This window comes from Marmota marmota, unplaced genomic scaffold (genome assembly GCF_001458135.2).
Source record: "Marmota marmota marmota unplaced genomic scaffold, marMar, whole genome shotgun sequence".
In the NCBI taxonomy this organism is placed as follows: Eukaryota; Metazoa; Chordata; class Mammalia; order Rodentia; family Sciuridae; genus Marmota; species Marmota marmota.
In genome coordinates this window covers 1,256,250-1,266,402 of record NW_026000241.1, presented here as the reverse complement: position 1 = coordinate 1,266,402, position 10,153 = coordinate 1,256,250, and positions in this window count along the sequence as shown.

The window sequence follows — 10,153 nt, the reverse complement described above, 5'->3', positions numbered from 1 at the left end:
GGCGGAGCGATCAGCAGTCAGATTGCAGTATTATAGTAAAGCCGAAATTATCTTTTCATGGCTTTGTGGTGAGATGGCTCCCAATTTTGATAGAAAATCAGGTTGGGTCTATCATTCCCCCCTTTTCTTATGTGTCCCGTTCAAATCTTTGATAGGGAAGGGGAAGAGCACTGAGGGAATTTTAATCCCTCAGGTAATAGTCTCCAACTTTTTAGAACTCACCCAAAACTGGTCTCCCTGATTTGATCTGACTTAATTAATTACTTATATTGACAGTCTATTTATTTTTGGCTCCATTGTTGTAAGAAGAGGGGCGTTGCTCATTTTGGCTTCTTCTGAGCTGAGAGAGGGTGACGTGAGGGGGCACGGTGTGAGGGACATGAGTTGCCTTTTAGAAGTCAGTTCGGTTTGAAGTCTGGTTGGGGAAGAATAGGTTGTAAAGTCATCTGGGGATGGGTGCTTCTATGAGAGAAACAAAAACCATGAGTACTGAATAAATGTTGCTGCAGCTAACATGTCACTGTATAGAAGTTCCCTCACCAGGCTTTAACATCGCCAGTTATCAGGACTGTAAGCATAACATTTAACTTTTAGTGTTACAGTTGTCCCTCCCCATAAGATACAGTTTAATAATTTAATGTCATCTGATCTTGCAAAATCCTTTTACTGGTATGACTTCTGTGTCTAATAAAGAAACCTTTAATTCTGTTACTCAGGGCTGGATAATCATACTAGCAAACACCAAGCCTACCTGTGTAGGTTAGGAATATCTGTAGGCCTTAAACTAAAAACTTCTGTCTCTGGCATCTCCTCTTGATAGTCTCTTTTTATAGTTATCAGGCATTTCTGTCTGAGAATCCTTCTTTGTAGCCTCCAGTCTTACTTATTTTGGGAGGCTAACATAAAGTGTATACCTTAAAATATTATTATTATTATTTTAAATGTCCAGGAATGGCTGTGTTTTGGTTTTAATGTCTTTGCTAAGTGTTTAAGATGAAGCAGTCAAACTGACTTTTTGTTTCTATCTATTGTTAACAGTCAGCTGAGTTTTTATGGGAGTTATTCCTGGGGGAACTTGAGAGTAGTTTCTCAGTTCTGCTAGTGCCATTTGTGCTAGGATGGGTCCAGGTCTTGCTTGACCATGTGGCTTCCCTCAGAAGCATTAGGGATGTCTCCCTTCTCTGATGACCCTCCTCTTCATAGCAAATGCACTGATTGGCTTTCTGTTCTCCAGTGGTCTCATTAATCTCCCTGATTGGGAGGTTATGTGGCCCAGAGTTGCAAAGCTCTTTAGAGAAGTCCCCTGTTCCCTGGATTCAGACTGACTCAGAGGGTAAGAGCCAAATATTGGTTTTCTTGGCCCTTTTCATTTAACTATAATTTTAAATCTTAATCTTAAACATCCAGCAAATAAATTTTAACAGCCTTATATTAAGAGTACTGGGCTTTAATGTCTATAACTTTACAATTATTTATCTTTTTTATTAATTTGGATCTGTATTATCCTATCTGTCTTGTAGGTGATGGCTTATTATCTTAAATTAACCCATGTTGTGTTCTTAAAGCAACACTTCTGTAAAACACTAACAGGGAATCTTTAGATCACTTATAAGGAAATTACAAAATCAAATTAACAAGAGTAAAAACATTTAGTTCGTGTAATAGCTACCCTGAATTTTGGCTGAGTTATACATTATATCCCCTGTTTGAGCTCCTAGTAATCTTGACAGAAAAAAAAAACAACTTTTGAACATAACTTTAAATGAACTAAAATCTGGCCTACTGCTTTTGTAGTCAATCTCACATGTAGTAAGTAAGATGGGACACAGAGCCTTATCTCAGGTAAGGCAGGGTTCTTCATAAATCTTAAGTGTTCTAGTTCTAAAGCTGATCTTTGCTTTTTAAATATCATTTTACAAAGTTTACATAAATTGTTTGAGGTCACATGAACATTAGCTAACACCAATATGATATCATATTTAAAACATGAATTAAAGAAAGGCTGAAAGTTTTTAACCTTTACATAGATTAGGCTCTCATTAACTTAAAAATACATTTAAATTATTCCCCAATGTAAAAAGTAACATAAAACTTTATATATCTTATTGATAACAGGTAAATAAATCCCCAATATATTTTTTTTACCAAACAACTTTAGAACACCAGCTTGATATAATGCTCTTTAAAGCTTCTACCTTATAGACTTGTATACCTGGAAGATATGAGCACATTAATAGCATCACAATTACATTGATGTTTTTATATTAACCAAGTTTAGCTTTTAAAGAAATGGCAGTACAATGCTCTAAAATAACAGTTCTTATTTAACCAGTTGTTTAATTTTTATGGTTGCTTGCTGTAGAAAAAAAATAAAACTTAATAAACACAATATTATGGGTAATATTGTTTTAAGAAATTTTTGTCTTTTTAACACATGACTGAATGTAAAAACAAACTTATACAGACCTTAGTAAATCAATCAGATATCTAACAAAAGTTCTTATGAATGAGTAATCCCATATCAAATTTACTTTACTTATTTATCAAAATATTAGACAAATGTATTGAACAGTGTTAACCATTTTTTTCTTGTTGAAATAAAAGTCCTAGAACCAAGACATATTAGACATTTTATGGACATTAATATTTTATTAGAAAAACTTGTAAGCTTAAATTTAAAGACATTTATTTTTATCTGTTTATCCAATTTAAATTGAACCATTTAAATCACGTGTATTAAAGATCTTTGGATCCATTTTTTTAAAAATTTGTTTTTATGAACACTCCTTATATATGTTAATTTTAATATCATGTATATGATATGCGGACATATGTACATATAGACATACAATACATAACACAAGTGTGCACACATAACAATAGTAAAGGCCTTGTAGCTTTTTGCAGGTGAAATCTCCATTGCAATGTTTCAAAAACTCCACAGTTGGTCAAAGATAGAACTGATCAGAAAAACATTAACCTAGGTCTGTAGGATCAAAATCATGAGCTCAAATAAATACAGAATCTAAGGAAAAAACAAGAGTCCTAGAAAAAATGACTGGCCAGTAATTAGTAAAATACCATACAATTTACTTTCTTTTTCCTTAGGCCTCAGATCAGTCTCCTACTGAGCTTGCAAGCTTCTTTCATTTGTATTTCAGCATAAGTCCTGGCTGAGGTCTGGAAGGAGCAGGGAAAAACTGCTATTCTGAGCAGACATCTAAGGTCTAAGGCATTTTAACCATAAGTCATAATTTTCAGGTTCAGATGTTGAAAATTATGACACAAGTTTAAGATACAATTCACAAAATTTTATATCTTTATATCTTGTTTTGTCAACAGATACCATACTATGATTTACTATCCTTGTCCAAATTAATGCACTGATACACACAGTGACATTTTCCCAGGCTACCCAACTTAAAATTGGTGAAAAAAAAAAAACTGAATGATTGGGAAGTTACTTGTCAACTTGGAAGTAGAGTTCTTTAGTTTTCCATCCTAAGTATATAAGTTCTCTGGCATGAATTATCTGAAATCATAAACTAAACAATTACCTAAACCCAACTTTTAACTGCAAGATTGTGCAATGCTTCAAAAACCCATTCAGATACCAGATTGTTACAATAAAACATCATCTTTTAGACACACATTCAGCCAAGATCATTCCCAAGAAACAATTTATAATATCAACACATTATTGCACATGTCTTAAAGGGCCAGAAACAAAGACACAGGACAGACAAACAGAAAGGAGCTCCAGACTATGGCTGACAGACAGAAACATTTAAAACAGCAGATAAGAGAAAAATCTCCTACAGCAGTGGCACCATAGATGTCCCCACAAGGGGACCAGATGTTTTCACAGAGGGGCAACCTGAAATGTAAAATCAAGGGTCTCCATGGCGACTTTACTGCATTTAGTGTCCCCTTTTTCTTTTTCTCTTTTTTTAAGAAGTCAGAGGTGGCATAATCCTTACAGTGCAGGGAAGGAAGGAGGGAATTCCCCGAAGCAACAGGGCTTCAGCAGCTGCTGGGTGTCCCTCTGTCCCTCCTTTTACTTACAGAATTAGCTCCTCTGGTTCAGTTCCACTCCAGGCACGCTCCATGTCCTAACATTTCAGTAGTCAGCTCTCAAAAAGTTCCACTGGGGGGGTGGTATCAAAATTTGTAACTGAAAGTTCGGTTCCTGACCTTGAAGCCAATTAATGCCAATTTAATAATGAAGACAGGATTTTGAGAAAAAGAAAAAGGGAGGTTTATTGCTGTGCTAACAAAGGAGAAACACAGGGGACTCTGCCCAAAGGTTGTGACTCTCTTTTTTTTTTTTTTAAGAGAGAGTGAGAATTTTTTTAATATTTAATTTTCAGTTTTCGGCAGACACAACATCTTCGTTTGTATGTGGTGCTGAGGATCGAACCCGGGCCGCACGCATGCCAGGCGAGCGCACTACCGCTTGAGCCACATCTCCAGCCCCGGTTGTGACTCTCTTGATCTGGAGGGACAAGGGGTTTTAAAGGAGTCTCACTTGTTAATCTGGGAGATACTCAGTTCTTAGATCCCCAGCAGGCATTGCCCTCTGCAGTGGGTGTGCTCCAGGCAGCCAGCTAGGGGCTTCTCTCATCCTGCTTAACAAAGGGGGGTAAAGTTCATCGCAGTTCCTTAAAACACAGTCCAAAGGGGTGTCAGGCTTACTTGCTTTATTACCCATTTTCATGTCCACTATCCTTAAGTTTTTACCATAGAAGTCACACAACAAAAGGCACAAAAGCAAACAAACAAAAAAACATATAGAACACAGAACAAAACACAAGAAAACAGAAACCCGGCGCCACAACAGAAAAACAGAGGAGCAATGCAACGTCTTGCTAAAGCTCTGGGGTAGGAGCGCGTGCGTGCCCGTGGGCACCTCTCTACCCTTCCAGAGGAATTCCCTACAGAAGAGAACAGAGGACAGAACGATTTCTCGTTACTGTCCAGGACAGGAGTATATGTGAGCCTCGCCAGGCCACCTCTCTATAATCAGAAGAGATCTCCCTTAACCGGATATCAGATGTTATAAAGGTGCCACTTACCTATGGAGGCCTCCTCCACCAGGTGCTTGCTGATAGTTTTAGTGCGGCAGTTCACTGCAGTGCTCCAGGGACCAAAGGCTCACTCTGAGGCCTTGGAACGTCTCAAGGTGCGCACCCCCTAGAGTGGCTCTCCAGCCCGGAGCCCTGGAGCGAAGGCTGGCTTTAGAATTTCTAGCAGTCTGGTCTGGCAGGGTCATCTCACTGGGGAACTCCAAAATGTTAGACCAGGATGCAAGAAAAGACCACTGACTCCAATTAAAATCAAATTAAAGCAAGCTTATTATTTCGACGGGCCGGGCTGCCTCTCCCTCCCAAAACGGCAGGAACAAGACAGCACCCCAGCTTTCCTGCAGCCCACCTTTATAGCCCAGAAAGTTACACAAAGGGGGGGGGGTTACAGATAACAGAACTCTGACAAGCATCACACTAATGGTAGTTTACATTTTTGCTGGCCCCAACATCAGAATTTATGAGGATCATTAGAGCCTCAGAGAGGGTCGTTGTCTGGCCAGGGAAGGCCAATATTTATGAGGTGTCACTAAAGTTTCAGAGAGGGCTGCTATCTGGTCAGAGAGCCAGGCATGGGTGAGTTCAAGGCACGGGCAGGCATTCCAAGCAGGTTCAGAATTTGCAGTAATTTATAGTAAAGCCGAAATTATCTTTTCATGGCTTTGTGGCGAGATGGCTCCCAATTTTGAGAGAAAATCAGGTTGGGTCAATCACAGCCTCCCAAGTCAGTAGGATTACAGGGATTATAGGCATGTGCCACCATGCCTGGCTTCATATAAATTTTATGTGACATATGAGCCTTTATTAATGAAGACCCAAAGAAACAGGAGAATCTGTGGGGGGTTTTGTTTGTTTGCTTTGTGGTATTGGGGATGGAACCCAGGGCCTCATACAGGCTAGATAAGCATTCTACCATGGAGCTATAGTCAGGCCCTAGAATCTGTGTGTGATGCTAACCTTGGTGAGGTGGGTGGTCATGGAGAGGCCTGGCTGATCAGAGGGAAAGACCAAATGCTTATAAACTGGTGGGACTGAGCAAGGGCTGTTTGTTCTGGGTCTTCTCTGTGTCTCTGTGTCTTCAGAGATCAGAACATTTTTTTCCTTCCAGTATAGGGAGGACACTTCTGGAATGAGTCTTGTGACCTCTGCAGGGGAAGTTCAGGGAGCTTTTACAACCCACTTCAGGAGAGAGGGGGGTCAGAATTCCTTCCAGTTTTCATGGCCTGCTTCAGCAGAGAAGGGGGTGCCAAGGTGCCATATTTCAGGTGGGGTATCCTGAACCCCAGCCATCACCACATCCACCACCACAGAGCAAAACATAGAATACGGCCCCACAACATGCTGCCCTGCAGGCCGTTCCGTGGTGGGAAGCCAGGGAGACCCTCTGAGGACGGGCTGTTGGAGCCCAGGGCTATTGATACGAGGCAGCTGAAGGAAGGGTGACCTGGGCTCTGGAAGGAGCAGACTCAAGTTCCCCCAGGGAGCAAACGAGGTTGGAAGGTTTCCACGGGAGAAGGGAGGCCAGTGTGGTAGGCATGGCGGGCATCAGGGAAGGCGAGGCAGGGAGGTGGCAAAGCAAAACTGCAGGACCTTGTGGGTCACTGCAAGGGAGGACATTGGCTTCTACCCAAGGTGGGGTGAGAGCTGTGAAGGGTTTTGAGGTAAGAGGGTGGCACTCTGCCTCGGGGGCTCTGATGCCCTCCTGCAGTTGTCTGGGAAATTGGGGGTGAGGGCAGGAGGTGGTGGTCCAGGGGGAAGATGAGGGGTGTGGGCCAGTGTGGGCCATGGGGGAGGCAGAGGGGGTCAGATTCCATTTCTATTTGGGCAGAGATGCCATGGGTGCGAAGGTCAAGGCCAGGAGTCTGCTCCTGTCAGCAAAGGACCGGCTGGGAGACCTCCCAGGTCTGCACAGCTCGGTGTCCCTTTCCTGGTGGCGGGGACAATGGTTGGGAATGAGCTCTACATCTGGACATTTGCCTGAAAGCTGCAGACCCAAGGCTGAGGGGGACATGGGCAGGAGCCTGGGCGCCCTGGGGAGTTCAGGACGGCAGCCCATCCAGGGGTTCAGCCTAGGGAACTGGTAGCCCTGGGTCCTGGCTAAGAGGCAAGTGGGTGAAAGGGCTCATCCCGTCCCTGTGTGGGCTTGAGAAGAAGGAGGGAGCCGGTCACCAGGGGGCTCCTGTAGTGTCCACTGCTGGCACAGAGATGGGGACAGGCCAGTGGTGCAGGGCTGAGGGGAGGGAGGGTCGGTGGTACAGAGAAGTCCCATTTGGGCAGATGGGACAGCTCTGGAGGTGGGTGTGGAGACGGCTGCACAACAGTGGAAATGAGCTTAGCTCCACGAATTGCCCCTCAGGCGGGTGGGGATGGCGCGTTCATATTCATCTTGCTGCAGTTAGGAAGGTGGCGGGAGCAGGGCAGGAGCGTGCTCAGAACTCCACGCCACCTGGCTGGCCTTGGCATCCAGGGCTTCTCTGCGTCAGTGCTGACGGGCCACAAGGGCGTCACAGCCTCTGTCATCTCTCGTCTGGTGACCTTGTCTGGTACCAGAAACCCACAGGAATCCAAGGAATCCAAGGAGAAAAAATCGTCAGAAACCACATTTATTTATTTGTTTGTTTATTTATTTTTGTGGTGCTGGGGATTTGCCAGGCCGGCACTCTACCAGCTGAGCTGTGTCCCAGCCCCTGCCCTACCCCAGTCCTTTTTGAGGATGCAGGTGACCCATGGCCTCCCTGGGGACCCTGCCCATCCCCCTCAGGGAGCAGATGTCACTCCCTGCTGGGGGCTTTGGCCACACAAGCTGCCAGCCACTCAGGCAAGCTCCTTCCTTGTGTTTCTGTTTTAAGTTAGGAAGACCTACTTGGTTTTGACTGATTGTGATAAAATATGCACAACACAACCTTTACCACCTCGCCACATTTAGGTGTCCATGGCATTCAGCACGTTCACATTGTGATGCAGCCATCACCACATGCAATCCAGAGCTTTCTCATCTTCCCAACATAAAAACTCTGCCCCCATTGAATACCAACCCCCTGCCCTCCTCCCCAGCCCTGGCACCTACCATCCTACTTCCTGTGTCTTTGAGCTTGACCACTCTAGGGACTGGCCATCAGGGTACTCCCACAGGATCTCTTTGGGACTGGCTATTTCACTGAGCATGACCTTGAGGTCCATCCATGTAGTGTGTCCTAAGCTCTCCTCCCTTTTAAAGGCTAAGTAATATTCCATTATGTGCATGCACCATTGTGATCACCCACCAATCAATGGATGCCCAAGTTGCTCTCCATTTTTGGTGCGGTGATAACGTTGCTGTGACCACGGGTATATACATACCTCTTTGAGACCCTGGTTCACTATTTCTAGTTATATATCTAGAAGTGGGATTGCCGAAGGATATGGTGATTTTTTAAAATTATTATTTTTAGTTGTAGATGAACAAATACCTTTATTTTTATTTATTTTTAAGTGGTGCTGAGAATAGAACCCAGGGCCTCACACGTGCTAGGTGAGTGCTATGTCACTGAGCCCCAGCCCTGGCCCACGGATATGCTGATTCTAATGCTTCATGTTTTGAAGAGCTGCCTTACTGTTCCCATAGCACTGCCCCATTTTCTGGGGCCCATTCCATTTTCATTTTTACTTGTAGTATCCCAGACTTTTTTCACGCTATAAGGCACTCAATTAAAAACGTTCCCCAGATTTCCTTGTTTCCAGTAGCACATGACCTGTCTGAAAATAGAACTTTAAAAAAAGAAGGCTGGGAGGTGTGGTCCCAGGTTCCACCCAGCACCTCCAAACAAAGCAAACCTTTTGAAGCCTCTCCTAGGAGAGCTACAAATATGTTCTGCCCAGGACTATCAAAGCAGGCTTAAAGGGCAAGAATGTGACATTTGAGATGAGGCTCAGGGGAGGAAATTGGCCAGTGAGGCATTATGGGAATGGGAAGAGCAACCTGCATGTGCAAATACCTGGAAATGTGCGAGGTGCAGTTTCAGTGGGGCCCCACGTGCATTTGGGAACTGCGAGAGTTGGGTTCCCTGGCTACAGGGAGGGGAGCGAGGGGGATGCTAAGACCACAGGGAAGAGCTGACCTTACTGGCCTGGACCAGTGGGGGGGGGGGGCAAGGATGCAGGGCGGCAGGTAGAGAGGTGGAGACAGCTCAGTGGGGCCTGACGGAGGGACAGAAGGCTCACTTGCATCGAAGGAAATGGTGGGGCCAGTGGGGCCCCATGAGAGGTGGGGACACAGAAGCAAAATCAGAAGTAGGTGGACTTAACTGGACTTTGACACCTTGTTAAGCTCTTGCTCTGGAAGATAAGATTGTCTTATTGCTGTTGAAACCTGAGGCCACTGACAGAAGCTCAACTGTTCTGCCAACTGGCATCTGGCTGGGCCGTGGTCCAGCTTGCTTTCCATCCTGACAATGTTCTAAAGCTCTTAGTTTCGTGAGATCTCTCATTTAAAAATTGTTTCATGACGCCCCAGTTCCTGTCGCTGTGTAACATATCACACCATGGCTTAGTGGTTGAAGAGCGGTCAGTTTATTATCTCCTGGTTTCTGTGGACAGGCTCAGCCAGGTGGTTCTGGCTTCAGGTTTGGGTGAAGGCTACAGATGAGAGTTGAGGGTCAGGGCTCCAGGGCCGGCCAGTGGTCTCACTCCCCACATGGTCCTGCTGCTACTTTTTGGCTTCTGCACAGGATGGTGGCTTGCTGGGAGCTGGGCTGTCCTATGGCAGCCAGTAGCTTAAAGCTGAGTGTGTGTCCCAGCAGGAAGGGCGCAAGTGGCAGTACCCTGGTGGCCTCCCTGTGGCAGCCAGGTGCTGTTTCACTATCCTTCATCAGGTACCAGTGAGCCCCAAGCCCACCAAAACGAGAGGAGGAAATTAGACTCTGTGATTTGAGTCGGGGAGTGGGGAGATCTGGGGCGGGAGAGAATGTGTGGCTGTTAGCCACACAGGATGTTCCGGGGCATTCCTGACCACTGGCCTCCCAGTCCAGGCTGCGTCAGGGCCCTGCATGGGCTCCATTGTGCCTGGACCTGGATTCCCAGCCTTTTTTTTG